The sequence below is a fragment of the Hypanus sabinus genome, chromosome 15 (assembly GCF_030144855.1).
Source record: "Hypanus sabinus isolate sHypSab1 chromosome 15, sHypSab1.hap1, whole genome shotgun sequence".
NCBI lineage: Eukaryota > Metazoa > Chordata > Chondrichthyes > Myliobatiformes > Dasyatidae > Hypanus > Hypanus sabinus.
In genome coordinates this window covers 56179766-56199425 of record NC_082720.1, presented here as the reverse complement: position 1 = coordinate 56199425, position 19660 = coordinate 56179766, and the positions used below count along the sequence as shown (strand labels likewise).

The window sequence follows — 19660 nt, the reverse complement described above, 5'->3', positions numbered from 1 at the left end:
ACAAAATGTCGTGGGAAATTTATGAAATGATAATCGGGTGTGGGGATTATGGAAGATTTCAGTCATCTGCAGTTATACTTGCATGTAGAAGGATGTTCGATTTAAATGAAATTTCTACAAAACTAATTAGAAGCGGAAAATATTGGAAGTACACAATTGTACAAAGTCGAAAACGTTCTGACAAGAATGATGTTTCCGATCAATAACTAGTCAATTTTATTTCCCTCTCCATCCACTGAGCAGCTGGGCCGCTCCGGTATTTCCTGTCATTCAAAGTTCAAGGTACAAGGTAAATATATGTCACAAGATACAAACTGGTAATTTACTTTCATATGGGGATATTCAGTAAAACCAGGAATTATAATACAAACACTGAAGGAGCGCCACCAACAGGTCAGACAAAGGACCAATGTGCAAAGACAAATAAATAAATAAAAAAAAAATATATATATATATATATTATATAAATATATAAATAAATAAATAAATAAATAAATGGATGGATAGATAGATAGATAGATAGATAGATAGATAGATAGATAGATAGATAGATAGATAGATAGATAGATAGATAGATAGATAGATAGATAGATAGATAGATAGATAGATAGATAGATACAGAAGCAATAACAATCAAGGGGGTGGTTGCCTGTGATGGACTGGCCAGTTTCCAATAGTTTCTGTAGGATTTTCTGTTCAAGGGCATTGGAATTTCCAAACCAGTCCGCTATGTAACCAGTTCATATGCTCTTCACCACACATCTTTTGATTGTTCTCAAATTAATAATCAATCAGTATAAAGAGATGGCATAGGATTGGAAGTTGTAGATTCTCTACAGGTTGAGTTAAGAAATGGCATGGGTAAAAGGACCCGAATGGCAGTTGTATACAGACCTCCAAAGAGCAGCCGGAATATGGATTACAAATTGCAGCTGGAGATGGAAAAGGCATGCAAGAAAGGCAATGTCATAATAAGGGTAGAGGATTTTAACATGAATGTGGATTGGGAAAACCAGGACAGTACTGGACCACAAGAGAGAGAATTTACAGGATGTCTAAGGGATGGCTTTTTAGAACAGTTTGTTGTTGATTGGGCGTTGTGCAATGATCCGGAGGTGATAAGTGAGCATAAGGTTAAGGAATCCTTAGGGAACAGTGATCACAATGTGATCGAGTTCGAATTGAAATTTGAGAGGGAAACAATAAACTCCAGTGTGTCGGTATTTCAGTGGAATAAGGAAATTACAATAGCAGGAGATGGTAACTGGCGAAATTTGACTGGAAAGGTACATTTGCAGCAAGGACAGCAGAGCAACAATGCTGGAGTTTCTGCGAAAAATGAGGAAAGTGTAAGACAGCTATATCCCAAATAAGAAGAATTTTTCAAAGGAAGGAAGGACACTACCGTGGCTGACAAGTGAAGTCAGAGACAAAGTAAAGTCAAAAGAAGCGGTAGACAAGGAAGTCAGATCTAGGATTGGAGAGCTTTTAAAAATTTGCAGAAGGAAACTAAGAAGGCCATTGGGACCGAAAAGATGAATTATGAAATGAACCTTGCGACTAATAGCAAAGAAAATACTAAAAGTTTTTTTTTCAGTATATAAAGGGGAAAATGAGTCGAGGGTAAGTATAGGACCAATACAAAATGACGCTGGAGATATTGTAATGAGACATGCAGAGATGGCAGAGAAATTCAAAGCGTATCAGTCTTCATAGTGGAAAATGTCTGCAGTATACCGGACATTCGAGAGCGTCAGGGAACTGAAGTTTGTGCAGTGAAAATTACGACTGAGTAAAGTGCTCAGCAAGATTAATGGTATGAGAGTGGATAAATCTCCTCGACCTGCTGGAATGCACCCTCGGGTTCTGAAGAAAGTAGCTGGAGGGATTGTTAAGGCATTAACAATGATCTTTCAAGAATCGATGGATTCTGGCATTTTGCCGGATGACTGGAAAATTGCAAATGTTATTCCGCTATTTAAAGTAGTGGGAGACAGCAAAAATGAAACAATAGAGCTGTTAGCATGACATCAAAGGTTGGAAAGTTGTTGGAATCGATTGTTAGTGATGAGACTAGGGAGTACCTGGAGGCACATAACGAGAAAGGCCAAAGCTATCTCTTGAAAGGGAAATGCTGCCTAACAAACCTACAGAAATTATTTGAGGAAATTTAAAGCAGGGTAGACGAAGGAGATGCAGTAGACATACTGGACTTGGAATTTCAGAAAGCCTCTAACAAAGTGCCGTACATGAGGTTACTTAGCCACTTAAGAGCCCATTGAATCACAAATAAGTTACTAGCATAGGTGGAGCATTGGCTGATCGGCATAAAACAGAGAGTGGGAATAAAGGGATCCTATTCTGGCTGACTGCCGGTTACCAGTGGAGTCCCATAGGTGTCGGTGTGGCAACCGTAGCTTTTTACGCAGTATATCAATGCTTTGGACTACCGTAATAATGGATTTGTAGTAAATTTGTGGATGATAAGAAGATAGGTGGAGGAGCAGGGAGTGTTCCGGAAACAAAGAGTCTTCAGACAGAATTAGATAGTTTAGGGGAATGGACAAAAAAGTGACAAAATAAATACAATGTTGGAAAGTGTATGGTCATGCACTTTGGTGGAAGAAATAAATGGCCAGACTATTATTTAGATGGAAAAAAAATTCAAAAGGCAAAGATGGACAGGAATTCAGGAGGTCTTGTGCAAGGTACCCTAAAGGTTGAGTCAGTTTTGAAGTAGGCGAATGCAATGAAGGCATTCATTTTTAGAGGTAAAATATGTAACAGCAGGGATATGATGTTGAGGCTCTATAAGGCTCTCGTAAGACCGCACTTGCAGGATTCTCTGCAGTTTTGTGCTCCTTATGCTAGAAAGGATATACTGACATTGCAGAGGGTTTAGAGAATATTCACAAGAATAATGGGCTCTCTTTGGGCTGTATTCCCTGGAGTTCAGGAGATTGATGGAAGATTTTATAGAAACATTCCGGATATTAAAAGGCCTGAACAGATTAGAAATGGCTAAGATATTTCCCGTGGTACGAGATTCTAGGGTTAGAAAACCCAACTTCAGGATTGAAGGACGTCCATTTAGAACTGGGATGCGGAGAAATTACAGATGGTAAATCTGCGGAATTCGCAGCCAGAGAGGCTGTGGAAGTCATGTCATTGGGTATATTTAAGGCAGAGATAGATAGGTTCGTAATTAGCCAGCTCATCAACGGGTATGAGGGAAGGCAGGGGATAAGCCCATGATTGATTGGCGGATCAGACTCGATGGGCCGCATGGCATACTTCTGCTCCTATATTTAATGGTCTTCTGGTCTTATGGTCTAAGTTTCAGATATCATGCCGAATCTTCGGAAACTTCTAAGAAAACTGAACTGCCGTTATTTCTTGGTAATTATACTTACGTGCTGAGCCCAGGACTGAACCTCTAGAGTGATACCTAGATTTTCATTCTCCCTCCTATATGCTGATTCGTAACAAATTGGTCTTAGTAGAGTTGAAGATGGCATTGAAGCTAAGCTTCCCAGGCTTACGTATAAAGCGAGTAAAGCAGGGGGCGAAGCACATAGCCTGTGGTGCACCTGTGTTGATGGAGATTATGGGAGAGATGTTGTTGCCACTCGGAACTGACTTTGGTCAGCAAATGAGGAAATCGAGAATCCAATCGCAAAAGGATGTGTCAAGGCCAAGACCTTGGAGCCTATTGATCAGTTTGGACGAGATTATATAATAGAATACAGACTGCAATCGACAAAATTCATACTGATATATGAATGTTTGCTGATCCCATGTCCCAAGGATGAGTGAAGAGCAAATGAAATTGCATCTGATGCGCACCTGTTGTGCCGGTAGACAAATTGGAGCGGTGCCATTTCCTTCTCGGGCAGGAGTTGATATCTGTCAACACCAACTTCTCAAAGCACTTCATCGCAGTGGATAAAAGTGCAATAGTCATTAAGGCAGGTTGCCACCTTCTTTTTAAACTCTGATGTAACTGAAGCCTGCTTGAAGCGGATGAGTACCTCAGACTACCGAGGTGAAAGGTAAAACATATTTTTCGAATCATTTTTCTTTTTTATTTACCAATACAACGCGGAGTAGGCCCGTCGAGCCAGGACATCCCAGCAACGCGCGACAAACCCTAATCTAATTACAGGACAAATTCCAATGACGAATTAACCGACCGGGTACGTCACCTAACAGCGAGGGCAAACCGAAGAACCCAGGGAAATCCCACTTGTCCACAGGGAGGATGTACATACACCTTACAAACTCTTCTGGCATTAATCCACTAACTCTGGAACTCAAGAGCTATAATAGCGTCGCGGTAACCGCTATGCTACTATGTCGCCAAAGTATCAGTGAACATTCCAGCCTGTTAATTCGCAGAGGGCTTTAGTACTCGGCCAGTAACCCCATTTGGTTTGGATCCTTTCCATAGGTTCTCCCTTGGAAAGGATGCCCTCACGTTGGCCTCAGAGACTGAAATCACATAGTCATCGGGAGTTGCGGGAGTTGTGAACTTTCATCTAAGTTTTGAAGGCCGAAGTAAGCAAAAATAGCATTGAGCTCAACTGGAAGCGAATTTTGCTTTAATTTCGTAAGAGGTGAAAGCATTCTAGAAAGGCCATAGTTCTAGAGGATCCTTCAGTGGTTAAATCTTAGTCTGGAGATGGCTTTCTGGAGACATACATGGATCTGATGCATCTTTCTTGTTCACTAGACCTAAATGTCACAGATTTGTCCCACAGCACACTGCGGATCTCATGGCTCACCCATGGGATTCTGGCTGAGAAAGAATCAAAATTATTTTTTGTGGACACTGGGTGTATTTATTCAAATGCTCTAATGAATTCTTGAACATGGCCCAATTCACCGAAGATCTCTGGTAGCGTCGATTGAGTGAACTTTGCCTTTTCTCCTTGGAGTGACGAAGGATGTGAGGTCGCCTGTATAAGGTGATGAGAGGCATTAATCGTGTGGATAGTCAGAAGCTTTTATCGCAAGTCTGAAATGGCGATCTTGAAAGGCCACACTCTTAAGGTGCTTGGCAGTAGGAACAGAGCAGATGTCAGGGGTAAGCTTTTTACGCAGAGAGTGGAGTATACTTGGAATGGGCTGCCGACGAAGGTAATGCAAATGGATACAATAGGGTCTTTTAAGAGTCTCCTGCAAGGTACATCGAGATTAATAAAAAGACTGGTAATTTCTAAAGTAAGTACGTGTCCGGCACAGCATTGTGGGCCGAAATGCCTGTATTGTACTGTAGATTTTCTATGTTTCTTTCTCCCATCGCTATCTTTGTTGTCCTTATCTCTGGAGAATGTTTCTTTAGCTCCTGTCTTTATGTAGATAGGAGAGGAGCGCCAAATGATCAGCTTTCTGGAAACGCGGTCCAGGAATGGAACGGCAGGTACTCTTTCCCGTAGTCGAGCAGTGGTCTAGTGTGTTGGGACTCCTGGTGCTGCAGGGTACATGCTGTTGCCGCTGTGCCTGCTCAGAGGTTTCTTCACACAAGTGTGATTGGAGACGCATTCTATGACATGAAATCATGAAATGCGTCCGACAAACAGTTTTTTTCTGGGGAGGGGGGCGGAGTGGCAGCATTCAATATTCCGAGTGTCTTCCACCATGAATTCTGATGTAAAATACGTATTCAGTTCTTCTGCCATTTTGTTGTTCCCCATTACTACCTCTCCAGTATTGTTTTTCAGCAGTCCGATATACACTCTCACCTCTCTTTAACACTTCATGTATCTGAAGAAACTGTCGGTATCCTCTTTAGTATGATTTTATAATCCTACTAACTTCCCGCTAATCTTTGCTCTATAATATGCCCTCTCTCAGGCCTTGATGTTATTTTTAAATTCATTTGCTATCCACTGCTGTATCTTCTTTCCTTTCTATTACTTCTTCCTCTTTGGGATATATATATCCTGAGGAATTGCTTCCAGAAATTCCAACCATTGCTGCTCTGCCAACATCTCCACCAGTGTTCATTTCAAATCAATTCTCGTCAACTCTTGGCATGCCTCTGCAATTCCCTTTACTCTATTGTGATACTGACACATCTGAACTTCAGCTTCCCCTTCTCAAATTTCATGGTGAATTAGAACGTATTATGATCACATGCCACAAAGGGATCTTTCACCTTAAGTTCTCTAATCAATTCGAGTTCATTGCCTGAACTCAAATCCAGAATACCTGATCCCTTATTGGGCGCAATCACGAGGAAGTCTGGAATGCACCCCCTCCCCCCCCCCCCGGAATCCCGTACTAGGTTAATTTTCCCAATCGACCTGCATATTGATGTATCCCATCACAATTGAAACATTTCCATTTTGGCATGACTTTCTATCTCTCGTTGTAATTTGTAGGATACATCTTTTAATGTCGTTGGAGGGGATTGTACACAACTCCCATCAGGTTCTTTTACTTCTGCAGTTCGTTAACTCTATTCACAATGATTCAAGGACTTCCACCCCTATCAGCAGAGCAACGCTGCCACCTCTGCCATCCTGCCTGTCCTTTTGATACATTGTGTATCCTTGAACATGAACAATCACTACAGTCTTCATTCAGCCATGACTCGGTGATGCCTACAACATCATATCTGCCCATCTGCAACTGTGCTGCAAGTTCATCTACCTTACTCCATACGAGTACCCCTTCAGCCCTGTATACACCTTTTGGTTTCTTCAAAATAGAATTGTAAATGTGAGGACAAACAGATGAGCAAAGGTGCAATATAAAATTTGGTGAATATGCACGGAAGAGAGCCGGGTGATGCTAAAGCATAAATATTGTATTGACAAGTATACTGACCTGGATACTGTTGGAAGAGGAAACCTACAAACGAAACCAAAGCGGCCCGGCCTGCTAAGTCTACATCAGTGTACATAGTGAACCGGCATAGAGAGGAAATAGGCTGAGGTCCTGAAGGACAAATATAGAGTATAAGTATGAAGCTAAAAAGCAGAACCTTAAATGTAGCAATCTCTGCATTGATGTCTGTGTAACGCGCTGGCGAGGGGAATAATGGGAAGTTCAGGCAGTTGAATACGTGGTTGAAGAATTGGTGGAAGTGGTAGGTTTTCTGATTTGTGGATCTTTGGGATCTCTTCTGTGGAAGTTATGACCTGAACAAGAGGGACTGATTACACCTGAGTTCGAGAGGGATGGCTTTGCAAGCAGGTTTGCTCGAGATGTTGGGAAGAATTTAAACGAGATTCGCTGTAGGGCGGCAGCCAGAGTTTTTGAAAAGATGAAGGGCTATATGGTGTAAAGATGTAAGCAATGTGCAGAGTGACTGAAAGTAAGGGTTAGTCAGTAGGCCTGGCTTTACTTCATTACGAAAAGTTTTATCAATAATACGAATAGGCGTCCAGTGTGAATCAGTGCATGGAATTACGATGTTGTGGCCTTTGCAGAGAATTGCCTGCTTGATGTTGCGAGGTTTAGATATTTCGAAAGAGACAGAGTGCGATGGAAAAGGAGAAAAATTGGCATTGCCAGTCAGGAGCAGTATCAAAGGTGCAGAAAAGGGAGAGCGTTGTGAAGGGATCAACTACTGCATAAGTATGGGTTGGTGGAAGACTGAAGCAGAAAAGCTGCAGCATATAATCTGTAGACCACCCAATACCCTACCTTGCTCAGGTCCAGCGAGAGCTCTCAGGCACCTCTTCTTACTTAACTCTCAAACAGGATCTCACTAACAGGCACCAAGCCATTCTCTCTCACAACATCACTGACCTTTCTAGCTCTGGGGATCTCCCATCCACTGCCACCAACTCCTGAGTTCCCGCGCCCCACACCTCCCCTTTCTACTTCCTACTACCCAAGATCCACAGACTCGCTTGTTCATGTACACCGATTGTTCCAGCTTGTTCCTGCCCCATTGAACTCGGTTCTGCATATTCCCTGCAGCTCCGTTCCTTCCTCCTTACATCCGCGATACTTCTCATGCCTTGGACCTTTTCTGTAATTTTAAGTTATTTTCGCTGTGGGTGTCCAGTCCCTAAGCAGCTCCATCGCCAACCAGGAAGGCCTCAGAGCTCCCCGTTTCTTTCTAGAGACCATAACCAACCAGTTCCGTTACTCCACCACACTTCACAGTCGTAATAATTTCCTTTTTGGCTCCTCCCACTTCCTTCCAACAAAAGGTGTAGCCATGGACACTCGCATGGGTCCCAGCTGTGCCTGTCTGTTTGTCGGCTACATCGAACTGTCCACGCTGGAGTCCGTCCCGCACTTTCCTACGCTATATCGAGGAATGCATTGGTGCTGCTACCTGCACTCATGCTGAGCTCTACGTCTTCATCAACTCTGCTTCCAACTACCACCCTGCCCTCAAATCTGCCTGGTCTATTTCCGACAGGTCCCTCACCTTTTTGTATGTCACTGTCTCTATTTGCGCAGGCAGCTTATCTACTGGTGTCTATTATACACCAACAGAATCTCACAGCAACCTGGACTATACCGCTTCCCAACCTGGTACTTGTGAAAACGCCATCCTCTCTTCTCAATTTCTCAGTCTCCCCCACATCTGCTCTCAGGATGAGGCATTTCATTCTATAACGAAGGAATGCCCTCCTTTTTCAAAGAAAGTGGTTTCAATTTCTTGAAGATGCTTTCCCGTCTTTGACAGTTATAGTTTCTTACCTCTCTTTCAAACAAGCATGGTTTAAAGAAGCAATAGCACATTGTTGTCGCTCAATACTCGATCGTTTACCATTTTTGAAGATTTTTTGGCTTCGGAAGAAATATTTTGTGTTTTCTTATTGTCGCGTGTGGTTGATACCACGTGCTTGGGAAAGTTTTAATGCCTTCAACGAAGCCCAAGGACAAAGAAAGTAAGCGAAAAGCAGCTGGACAAAAACAAGGTGCAGTCCTTCCCTGAAGATATGGAGTTTGGAGTGATTTTGGAAAAGTCCAGTGCTGCTGCTTTGGAACGGGAGCACAAGTTATTCTCATCTTCAAAATCCGAAGTTCGACCCCAGCCTGGAGCCTTTTACCTGAGTCAGACATTGACACTCCGGTGAAGCCAGCTGTTAAAAATATGAAATCAGAGGTCATTTTACAAACTATAGCGCAATTAATTAACGACATATCCGATGATCTGTCGTTGAGAATTGACAACAATAAAACTAATATTATCATAACATGATAAGTTTTTATCTACAATTTGAGAGGGATAGGGGCAGATCAGAGGTGTCAGTGCTGCAATTAAATAAAGGAGACTACGGAGCCATGAGGGATGAGCTGGCCAAAGTTAAATGGGCGGATGCCCTGGAAAGTCAGTGGATCAGCCGTGGCAGAATTTCTTGGGCATAATACAAAAGATGCAAATGCAGTTCATTCCAATGAGAAGGAAGGATTCAAAGAGGGGGAAGGGGCCACAGTGGTTGACAAAGGAAGTCAGAGATTGTATAGCATTAAAGAAAAAGAAGTATGACAGGGCTAAGATGAGTGGGAATACATGATTAGGAAAGTTTTAAAGAACAGCAGATCTTAACTAAAAAAGCAATACGGAGAGAAAAAATCAGGTATGAGCTCAGTCTAGCCAGGAATATAAAAGGGGATAGCAAAAGCTTTTTTAGCTATGTGAATAGAAAGAAGATAGTTAAGAACAATGTTGGCCCCTTGAAGAATGAATTGGGAGAAATTGTTATGGGAAACAGGGAAATGGCAACAGAATTTAATACATACTTTAGATCTGTCTTCACCAGGGAGGACACAAGCAATCTCCCAGATGTATGGATGGGCCAGGGTCATAAGATATCAGAGGAAATGAGACAGATTGACATTAGGAAAGAAACTGTGATGAGTAGACTGGTAGGACTGAAGGCTAATAAATCCCCGGGTCCAGATGGTCTGCATCCGAGGGTTCTAAAAGAGGTGGCTCAGGAAATTGCGGATGCATTGGTAATCATTTTCCAATGTTCCTTAGATTCAGGATCAGTTCCTGAAGATTGGAGAGTGGCTAATGTTGTCCCACTTTTCAAGAAGGGAGGGAAGGAGAAAACGGAGAACTATCGCCCTGTTAGCCTAACGTCAGTCGTGGGGAAGATGCTTGAGTCCATTATTAAGGACGAAATAGTGGCACATCTAGATGGCAGAAATAGGATTAGGCCGAGCCAGCATGGATTTACCAAGGGCAAATCATGCTTGACTAATCTGTTGGAGTTTTTTGAGAGTGTAACAAGGATGATAGATGAGGGTAAGCCAGTAGATGTTGTGTACCTAGATTTTCAGAAGGCATTCGATAAGGTGCCACATAGGAGATTGGTGAGTAAAATCAGAGCTCATGGCATTGGGGGCAGGATTTCAACATGGATAGAAAACTGGTTGGCAGATAGAAAGCAAAGTGTAGCAGTGAATGGGTGTTTCTCAGACTGGCTGGAGGTGACTAGTGGGGTACCACAGGGTCTGTATTGGGACCACAGCTCTTTACGATTTATGTCAATGATTTAGATGAGGGCATTGAAAACTATATCAGCAAGTTTGCTGACGATACTAAACTGGGAGGCAGTGTGACATGCGAAGAGGACGTTAGGAGAATACAGGGAGACTTGGATAGGCTGAGTGAGTGGGCAGATACTTGGCAGATGTCATTCAATGTGAATAAATGTGAAGTTATCCACTTTGGAAGCAGGAACAAGAGGGCAATTGTCTGAACGGTGTCGAGTTAGGTAAGGGAGAAATGCAAAGAGACCTAGGAGTCCTAGTTCACTAGTCAATGAAGGTGAATGAGCAAGTGCAACAGGCAGTGAAGAGGGCAAATGAAATGTTGGCCTTTGTTACAAGGGGAATTGAATACAAGAGCAAGGATGTTCTTTTGCATTTGTGCAGGGCCCTGTTGAGACCACACCTGGAATATTGTGTACAGTTTTGGTCTCCAGGTTTAAGGAAGGACATTCTGGCAATTGAGGAAGTGCAGCGTAGATTCACTAGGTTGATTCCTGGGATGGCAGGGCTGTCTTACGCAGAGAGATTGGAGAGATTGGGCTTGTACACGCTGGAATTGAGGAGATTGAGAGGGGATCTGATTGAAACGTTTAAGATAATTAAAGGATTTGATAGGATTGAGGCAGGAAATATGTTCCAGATGTTGGGAGAGTCCAGTACCAGAGGGCATGGATTGAGAATAAGAGGTCAGTTATTTAAAACAGAGTTGAGGAAGAGCTTCTTCTCCCTGAGAGTTGTGGAGGTGTGGAATGCACTGCCTCGGAAGACGGTGGAGGCCAATTCTCTGGATGCTTTCAAGAAGGAGCTGGATAGATATCTGATGGATAGGGGAATCAAGGGATATGGGGACAAAGCAGGGACTGGGTATTGATAGTGAATGATCAGCCATGATCTCAGAATGGCGGTGCAGACTCGAGGGGCCGAATGGTCTACTTCTGCACCTATTGTCTATTGTCTATAGTATTGATGACATTAAGAAATCCCTTGACTTTATTTTTGAAGAGGTGAATACCCTGAAGTCTGATGTTCTGCAGATTAAAGGGACTTGCTGGGACCACGAAAAGAGAATTGAAACTTTGGAATTGAGGCTGAATAAAGCCGAGCGTTATCGGGCAAGGTGGAATCTGCGAATTCAGGGCATTGCAGAGCAAACAGAAAAAATATTAAAAATAAAGCAACTCAAATATGCCAAGCAGTAGCACCGGAGGCCAACGAGGAGATTCTACTACCCGTGGATGCTGTGCTTCATCTCGGTCGGATAAGAGGGGATAAGAAGCCTCGAGTGACCACTATTATATTTTCAGACAGAACCACGAGGGATCTGGAATGGAAATAAGCCAGAAAAAATGAATACTTGCTCTCGCAGATCCTGAGGATCGCCGGACACCTGACTGCAGCTGACAGAAGATGAGGCCGCTGGTGGAGGCTGCCAGAAAAGATGGGAAGCGTGCTTTCTGTGCTGGCCCACGAGCTTTCTTTGATGGAAAAGAGATACGAGCAGAGCAGTAATATGTTATTGTGGCAACTGGCCTACTAACTCTACTAATCTTCGAGTGTGGCCTTTGTTTATATAAAACTGTGGTAGATCTATTTTTTGCTGTTAATATCAGAGATGAAGAATTCTTTTTGTGTGTGTATATACATCAGAAATGTGTGTGTGTGTGTGTGTGTGTGTGTGTGTGTGTGTGTGTGTGTGTGTGTATTTATAGTCTCTCATAAGACTGTCCTTTTCACTTTTTTCTCTTAATGCCAGGGACTGAGACACACTATTAAACGCAAGACTTTATTCTTGTTCTTAAAGCAGCATAAACATGTGGACTTCTTTTTAATCTAAGAGTCACACTCTGTGACTGAAGACATTAAACTATTGAAATCCCAGTTGGGGAACGATGTTTGTTTTTCAGATGGTTCTGAACATTCTGCAGATGTTCTTATTCTGACGTTTAACTTCAAAGGAGATGTTTTGCGCTTGAGGCGGATACGAATGGACATTTTTTGTTCTTATTATTCAATATTGTGTTAAAATATTTCTTATTATTAATATTTATGTTTTTAAAATTAGAAATGATAATGATAGCTTACTTGTCGTTTTGGAAAAACGTTTTGATTATTCGCTTTCTAAAATCCCTGATGTATTTTTATGGGAGGAAACTTTAACATGAATTTAAATGAAAATATTGTTCGATGACCAACAAAGGCAACACTCTACATATAATAACTTTACTAGCTTTATTCAGAAGTTTAATATCATAGATATTTCGAGAGAGCACTTTACTTGAGTTAGAAATGACACTTGGACTAATAAATCTATTACCTGCATGTCTAGACGAGATTAATGGTTACTATCCCATACCTTAAGAAATAATAATGTCACTTTTAATATTTTCCCTCAACTTGAACAGATCATAAAGCTATCCATATACAAATTGTATTATCTTCAGCTGAAACCAATTTTAAATCTTATTGGAAATTAAATAAATCCATTTTGGGGCATCAACTTGTCTCTTTGCACATTAAAAAGCAGGCAACCTATTTTTTACATAAAGCGATGGTACAGTACAATCTCTCTTGAAATTGGGAACTTTTTAAAATTTGAATCTGCCAAATTCTTTAGGAAATACGGTAGTGATTTAATGAAAAAATAAAATTGGAAGAACGATCATTGATCTGCAAGATTGCAAATTTATGTGAATTGTTTCCAGATAACCTTTCAGGGAAAGATAAAGAGGAGCTGGCTTGTTAAAGGATAAGTTAAACCATATTTATCTTATAAAGTCAGAAAGTGCACATGTGTTATCTAGAAAACAATGGTTGCACAGAGGATGAACGGAGTACGGCTTATTTCTTTCGTTTAGAAAAGCAGCGTGTGCAATTCAATTCCATTCATCAGCTTAATATTGATGGTGTGATTGCAGAGGACTCTAAAATATGGCAAAATATTGTTCTGCATTTTATAGTAAACTGTATAGCTCAAAATATTGTGAAGCATCTACACTATATTTCATGAATAATATTAATATTCTTAGGAACCTTTGCAATGATCAGAAACACCTGTTTGATGCTTTTATTACCTTGGGATAAAATAGTAAATCGCCGGGTGTGGACGGTCTGACTGCAGAATTTTATAAGATGTTTTCTGACACCCTGGCTCCCTTTTTAGTAAAATTGTTTTTAGAATGTATTGATAAAGAATTTCTTCCCACGTCCTTAAGACATGCCTTATTGCACTAATTCCTAAAACAAGAAAAGATAAATTATTTATCGATAATTTGCGTCCTATTTGCGTTCTCAATAGTGATTATACAACTCTGGCCCAAATCTTTGCTAACCGAATAAAAGTAGTTTTACCATTTATTATTGATGAAACACAGTCAGGTTTCATGAAGGTTCATCATATCTCTAATAATGTCAGGTTAGTTTTAGATCTTATTGATTATTCTCATCTTGTTCAAAATTATAGTTTTATCCTGTTTTTAGATTTCCACAAAGCTTCTGATACTGTTGAGCATCAGTTTATCTTCTCCGCACCTGGTAAATTTGGATTTGGTCCATTATTTCGTAAGGCTGTTAAGGCTTTCCACACAAACTCCAATAGTTCTATAAATTGCAGTTGGGGACTTCACAGTGGTTTGATGTGAATAGCGGGGTGAGACAAGGTTGTCCTATCTCACCTTATTAACTCCTTTTATGTGCTCGGCTACTCACCTATTCCATCAAGTCTAGACCTCTTAAAGCCATTTCCTGTGCAAATTCCAATATTTTGATTAGTCAGGATGCAGATGATACGGCTCTTTTTTTAATGGTATTTCGGAAAGCTCATTGGCTTTAAACTGTATTTCTATTATTTTTTCAAAGCCTCAGGCCTCTGTTTAATATTCACAAATGTGAATTGGTTTCACTTCAAGGTCGCAATCAATCTATAATTAATAATTTTCCAGTAAAATACAAAGTTACATATTTGAGGATAACTATTGTTAAAAACGAATACTTAAGGTGTGTGTATAATTTTCAATCTCTTATAGACAAAACCAAAGAAAGATGAAACCAGTGGCTTCAAAGAGACTCATCTTTGAAAGGCCGGGCTTTGCTTTGTAAAGCAAAAGGTCTTTCCAGGATTTTATATATAACTCTCCCCATATGCATCGATAAAGATCTGTACATTAATAGACACCATGCTGATTAACTTTTTATGGAAAAACAAAGTTCATTATTTAAAAAAAAATCTGCTCTCATGAATAGTTATAACAAGAATGGTCTAAATTCTCTTGATTTTGATAGTTTTAATAACACTTCTAAAATTAATTGGATTAAACAATTTTTAAGTAATGCTACTTCTATATGGAATAGTATTCATTCTGTTGTTTTTTGCCAGGTTGGTGGATTGATTTTTTTTTCTTTTATGTAATTACAAAATAGTCAAAGTTCCTCTCTGTTTATCTCCGTTTCATAAACAGCTGCTTTTATCCTGGTCTTCTCTCCTCACAGTTACTTTATCTGGAATAACCACAACATAACTTATAAGAATGAATCTTTGTTTTATAAAGATTGGTTTGATGATAACAATATTTTGTTAGTTAAATAGTTATTTAATTCAAGTGGTACTTTATTGAGTTACACTGAGTTTTTAACCAACATTGGATTTCCTATGACTCCAAAAGAATTTGCTGTTGTTCTGTGTGTAATTCCATCTGGTGTAATTATGGTGTTTAGAAATACACCATATTTGGTAGTTGTATTACCCAACTTGAATCCATCCTGTACAGCTGTAGGAAAGATTTGTTTTCCTCCGTCTTTTAAAAAAATAATAAAGTTATTAGAAGTTTGTTGCAAAAAGACATTACTTCTATTCCTACAGCTGTTAGTTTTTGGAATAGTCACTTGAGGAGTCTGAGGTGGAGGAGTATTTTGGTCATATAATATTTTTTTATCGAGGAATAAAATTAAAGAAATTTCAATGTAAATTATACATAGATATTATCCAACCAATGTTTATTTGACGAAGTTTAATTCTGATATTGAAACTAACTGTTTTTTTTTTTGTGGTTTATATCCAGAAGATTTATTACATCTGTTTTGGGATTTCGAATATGTTAAAACATTTTGGGTTGATGTTTGTCAATTTATAAATCAATATATCAATGTGGATTTTACTTTTTGTTTTCAAAATGTCTTATTTGGGTTTAGTAATAATACCAAATCTCATAGGGATCATTTCTTTATCATAAATCTTTTGTTACGTTACAGCAAATTTTATATCCATAAATGCAAATACAGCAATAAGAAACCTCCATTTATATTTTTTACGTCAGACTTCGAACTATACGTTAATACTCTGAAAACTTCCCATAACCAGAAAGCTGTAAAGACTGTACAAATCTGACAACGTTTTGGGTTATCTTTGTAAATGTTTCTGTTTTGTGGCTCCTGTTAGATATAGCTCCTTTTGTCCAACAGTATTTAGAGTGGATTTTCGTGTTTATTTGTGTATTTAAAGTTAGTAGTTATATATTTGTTGCTGCTCATGTGTGATTCCCTGGCTTTGTTAGCATAGGTCTGGTGTTTCTGTTTTGTTTGTGTTTAATAACAATGATAATAATAATAAAAACATGCTATATATGGTCAATATTTTCCAAGTGTTCATCGTACATGTTGATGTGATAATTTCCTCAGATACATACAATCCCCAAAACAGGAAATTTATATCCTGGAGCACATAGAACATAGAATAGTACAGTAGAGCACAGGCCCTTTGGTTCACAATGCTGTGCCGACCCTGAAAACCTGCTTCCCATATATCCCCCACCTTAAATTCCTCCATATACCTGTCTAGAAGATTCCTAAATTTCACTAGTGTATCTGCCTCCACCACAGACTCAGGCAGTGCATCTCACGCACCAACCACTCTCTGAGTAAAAAACCTCCCTCTAATATCCCCTTTGAGCTTCCCAGCCCTTACCATAAAGCCATATCCTCTTGTACTGAGAAGTGGTGCCATGGGGAAGAGGCGCTGGATGTCCACTCTATCTATTCCTCTGGCATTAAATATGAGCGTTTAAGTACACCACGTCAAATCCGAACATTGCCGTAGCCCTAAAAACCTTCAATGTTTTATTTGGCTTAACAACCAGTTAATTTGTTGAACACAAGGCCTTTGATTCTCGCGTGAGCTACGAAAATCAAATTATATATTGAGCATTCAAAAATTAGCATAATGATACCAGCATAAATGTTTAAATTATTTGGAGATGTTTAAACAGAAATTGCGCAGTGTTCAGTTATCAAAGCGAAAAACACACTGCTTTGAAAATGTAGAATGTGATTTTAATTTAATAGTTGCGCCCAAATCTAAAGCAAATAAAAAATTCAGATATTCCCCGCCCTCTGAATGAACCATATTTTATCATTATTTCTGTTATTTTACTAAGCAAAATCATTTCTGCAAAGAAACAGGATCACCATGCATAAACTCACGCTCACAAACGTCCAGGTTCATTTTGACTAAGCTCCGGTTCAATTTGTAACCATATCAAATATGTTAAATGTAAACATTCTGCATTATTTCTGTATGCTAGAAAATAAATTTCAATGTCTTAAATTACCTTGGTCTTGTATTCCATGTTTACACATTTTAGCATTATGGTTTTATAATTATTCAGAGAATTGAAGGGGAACTGAGAGGAATGTTTTCACATTGGTAATGTGGCAATTGGTAATGGAAATGAGCTGCCAGAGCGGGAGGTGGAGGCAGGATATTAATACCGCTCAAGCATAAGGTATAGAGAAATATGGTTAAAACACGCAGGTGAAATTAGTATCTGTAAGCATTAAGGCCTGTGATCAGGGGTTAGACCGAAGCACATCGTCCTCTAATGTACACCTATAAATCATAGGAATATATAGAGAACAAATCAAGCGAAAATAATGACAGGCAAGAATAGCAAGCTTTGATCCAGATTGCTAAAAAGAAACAAAAAAATTAATTCAAAATTAAATTTTGAAACATTCCCAACTGGAAGATGAGGTGTTATTCATCGGTCTTGCTGTCTTGCCTTTGCCAGCTTGAAACAATGCGGCAAGCCAGATTCAGAAAGGTCAACATGTTAATGAAACATTGAATCAACGTGTTTAACTACCGGGTGCATGTTTAAACGCCTGTGCGCTGCAATCAATTACCCAATCTGCTTTTGTTTCACCAAAGCAGAATAAACACATTGCGATGACCAATTTCTTGTATTTGAGTCTGGGTGTAACACAACTCGAAGATCAGCTCTTTGGCTGAACATGTGAATACCGACCAATATGTCTATGAGCGCTACTCTTATTTGTCTTAGTTTGATTTTATACACCGTCATAAGGTCAATGCTCCGTCTCCTATCTTACAGGTTAAAAAAAGTTCAGCCTATCCAGCCACTCTTTATAACGTAAGCCCTTCAGTACTGATAGCACTTTGTGAAATATTTCTGTACCATTAGCAGCTATTGATATCTTTCCATTAGTTAGCCATTATAAATGGCACACAATATTATAAGTGTAGTCTCACCAACGAACCACAGAGTTGCAACATAAAGTACCGAATCAGTAATCTAAATAGTGACTGATGAAAGTAAATAGACTAAATAATTTCTCCCCCACACTGTGTACCGCTGTCTTTACTTTCAGGCAACGATATATATGCACCTTTAGGTTTCTGTTCTATGATACCCTTCAGATTTGCAGGAATTAATGTGCAGACACTGGTTGGTTTAATGAAACAAATTGCAGCATGTCGTACTTGTCTAACTTATGTTTGATCGACCTTTCTTGAACCACATGCATGGTTTGCAAAGAAGTCGTTGAATTTAGCTTAGATTATATTCTTCAATCTGTAGTACATTCCTTATCAGATACTTTCCGTGTAAACAATATTTTCCTGCAAAGAGTAAATAGAAATAACAAATAATAATGAATTCAGCACTGATACATTTGACATTCCGTTGATCACAGGCCGGCAACGTAAATTACAACCCTCCACTAGCACCCTCTGAATCATTCCATTTCGTCATTTTTGATCCACCTGACTAACTCGTCTTGGATCCCATGTGACTTATCCTTTCAGTCTAAACAACTGTACAGATCCATGTCAAAGGCTTTGGTAAACTTTAGGCAGATAATGTCTACCACCCTGATTTCGTTGTATTCCTCAGCGCCTGTTCAAAAAGCTCAGACCAGCTTGTGCGACACGACATCCCAAGCACAAACCAAGCTATTCCCTCAAATTCTTCCCAATGCAAACGCTGGCAAATCCTGGCCCTCAGAAACACCCCTAGTAAATTTCTTATCAAAGATTTTCACTGGCCTGCTGATCCCTGGGTTGCTCTTGATACTTCTTTTAAATATAAGTGCATCATAAAACACCTGCCTGTACCTCAGATTTGAAAAAAACATAAACTGTGAATACATCTCCGCCAGACCTTTGCAATGTACTCTCCAGCTTCCAAAAATATCCCAAGAAACGCTGGATCATGCCGCGGGGATTTATCCAAATTAACATGCTTCAGGATTAGAATAGAAATGTTGTATACAAATCACATGTCCCTGCGAAGCAGATCGTTGGATAGGGTCAAGGGAGAGAGGTGGAGGAAGGGCATGCTTTGCGCACTTCGACCAGATTAAAGATACGGAGTTGTTGTTGGATACAGAAGTACATAAGAGAGCTGCTTTACAAGATTAAAAAAAATTGTGGGGAATGAAAACATGTTGACTATTGCGTAAACTCCACTCACTTTGAAAGCCGTTTGAGTAGAAAGTTTTTTTTTAAAGCGACACTGTTCTTGTTATTTCTTGCAGGAGAAGGGTTGAGTTTCGATTTGAAACAGATAGCCTTCGTGAATGTTAGGCATATTCTACATCCCTGCTGTTAGCAGTACGATATACAGAAACAGAAAAATTAAATACCGAGATCAGGAAAACTATTACAGTGTCACCTATCAGTGATATGCTCTTGTTATCCCTCAATCGTATGCACTGTCATTACAACACCAAATTATTTACAAACAAAAGAAAATCTGCAGATGCTGGAAATACAAGCAACATACACAGTATCCTGGAGGAACTCACCGGGCCAGGCAGCATTTTGTGTGTGCAACTAAATTCGTTATTCACTTTACTTGCTCTGACAAGCACCATGGATGTGAAATGAAGAAAA

General features: G+C 39.7%; 1 protein-coding gene across 1 annotated transcript in view; it reads right to left on the bottom strand.

Moving 5' to 3' along the window:
* The window catches only part of LOC132405235 (protocadherin Fat 4-like), a 72856-nt gene that overhangs the window by 16409 nt on the left and 36787 nt on the right, over positions 1-19660 (bottom strand). The gene's annotated exons all lie outside the window — the stretch shown is intronic.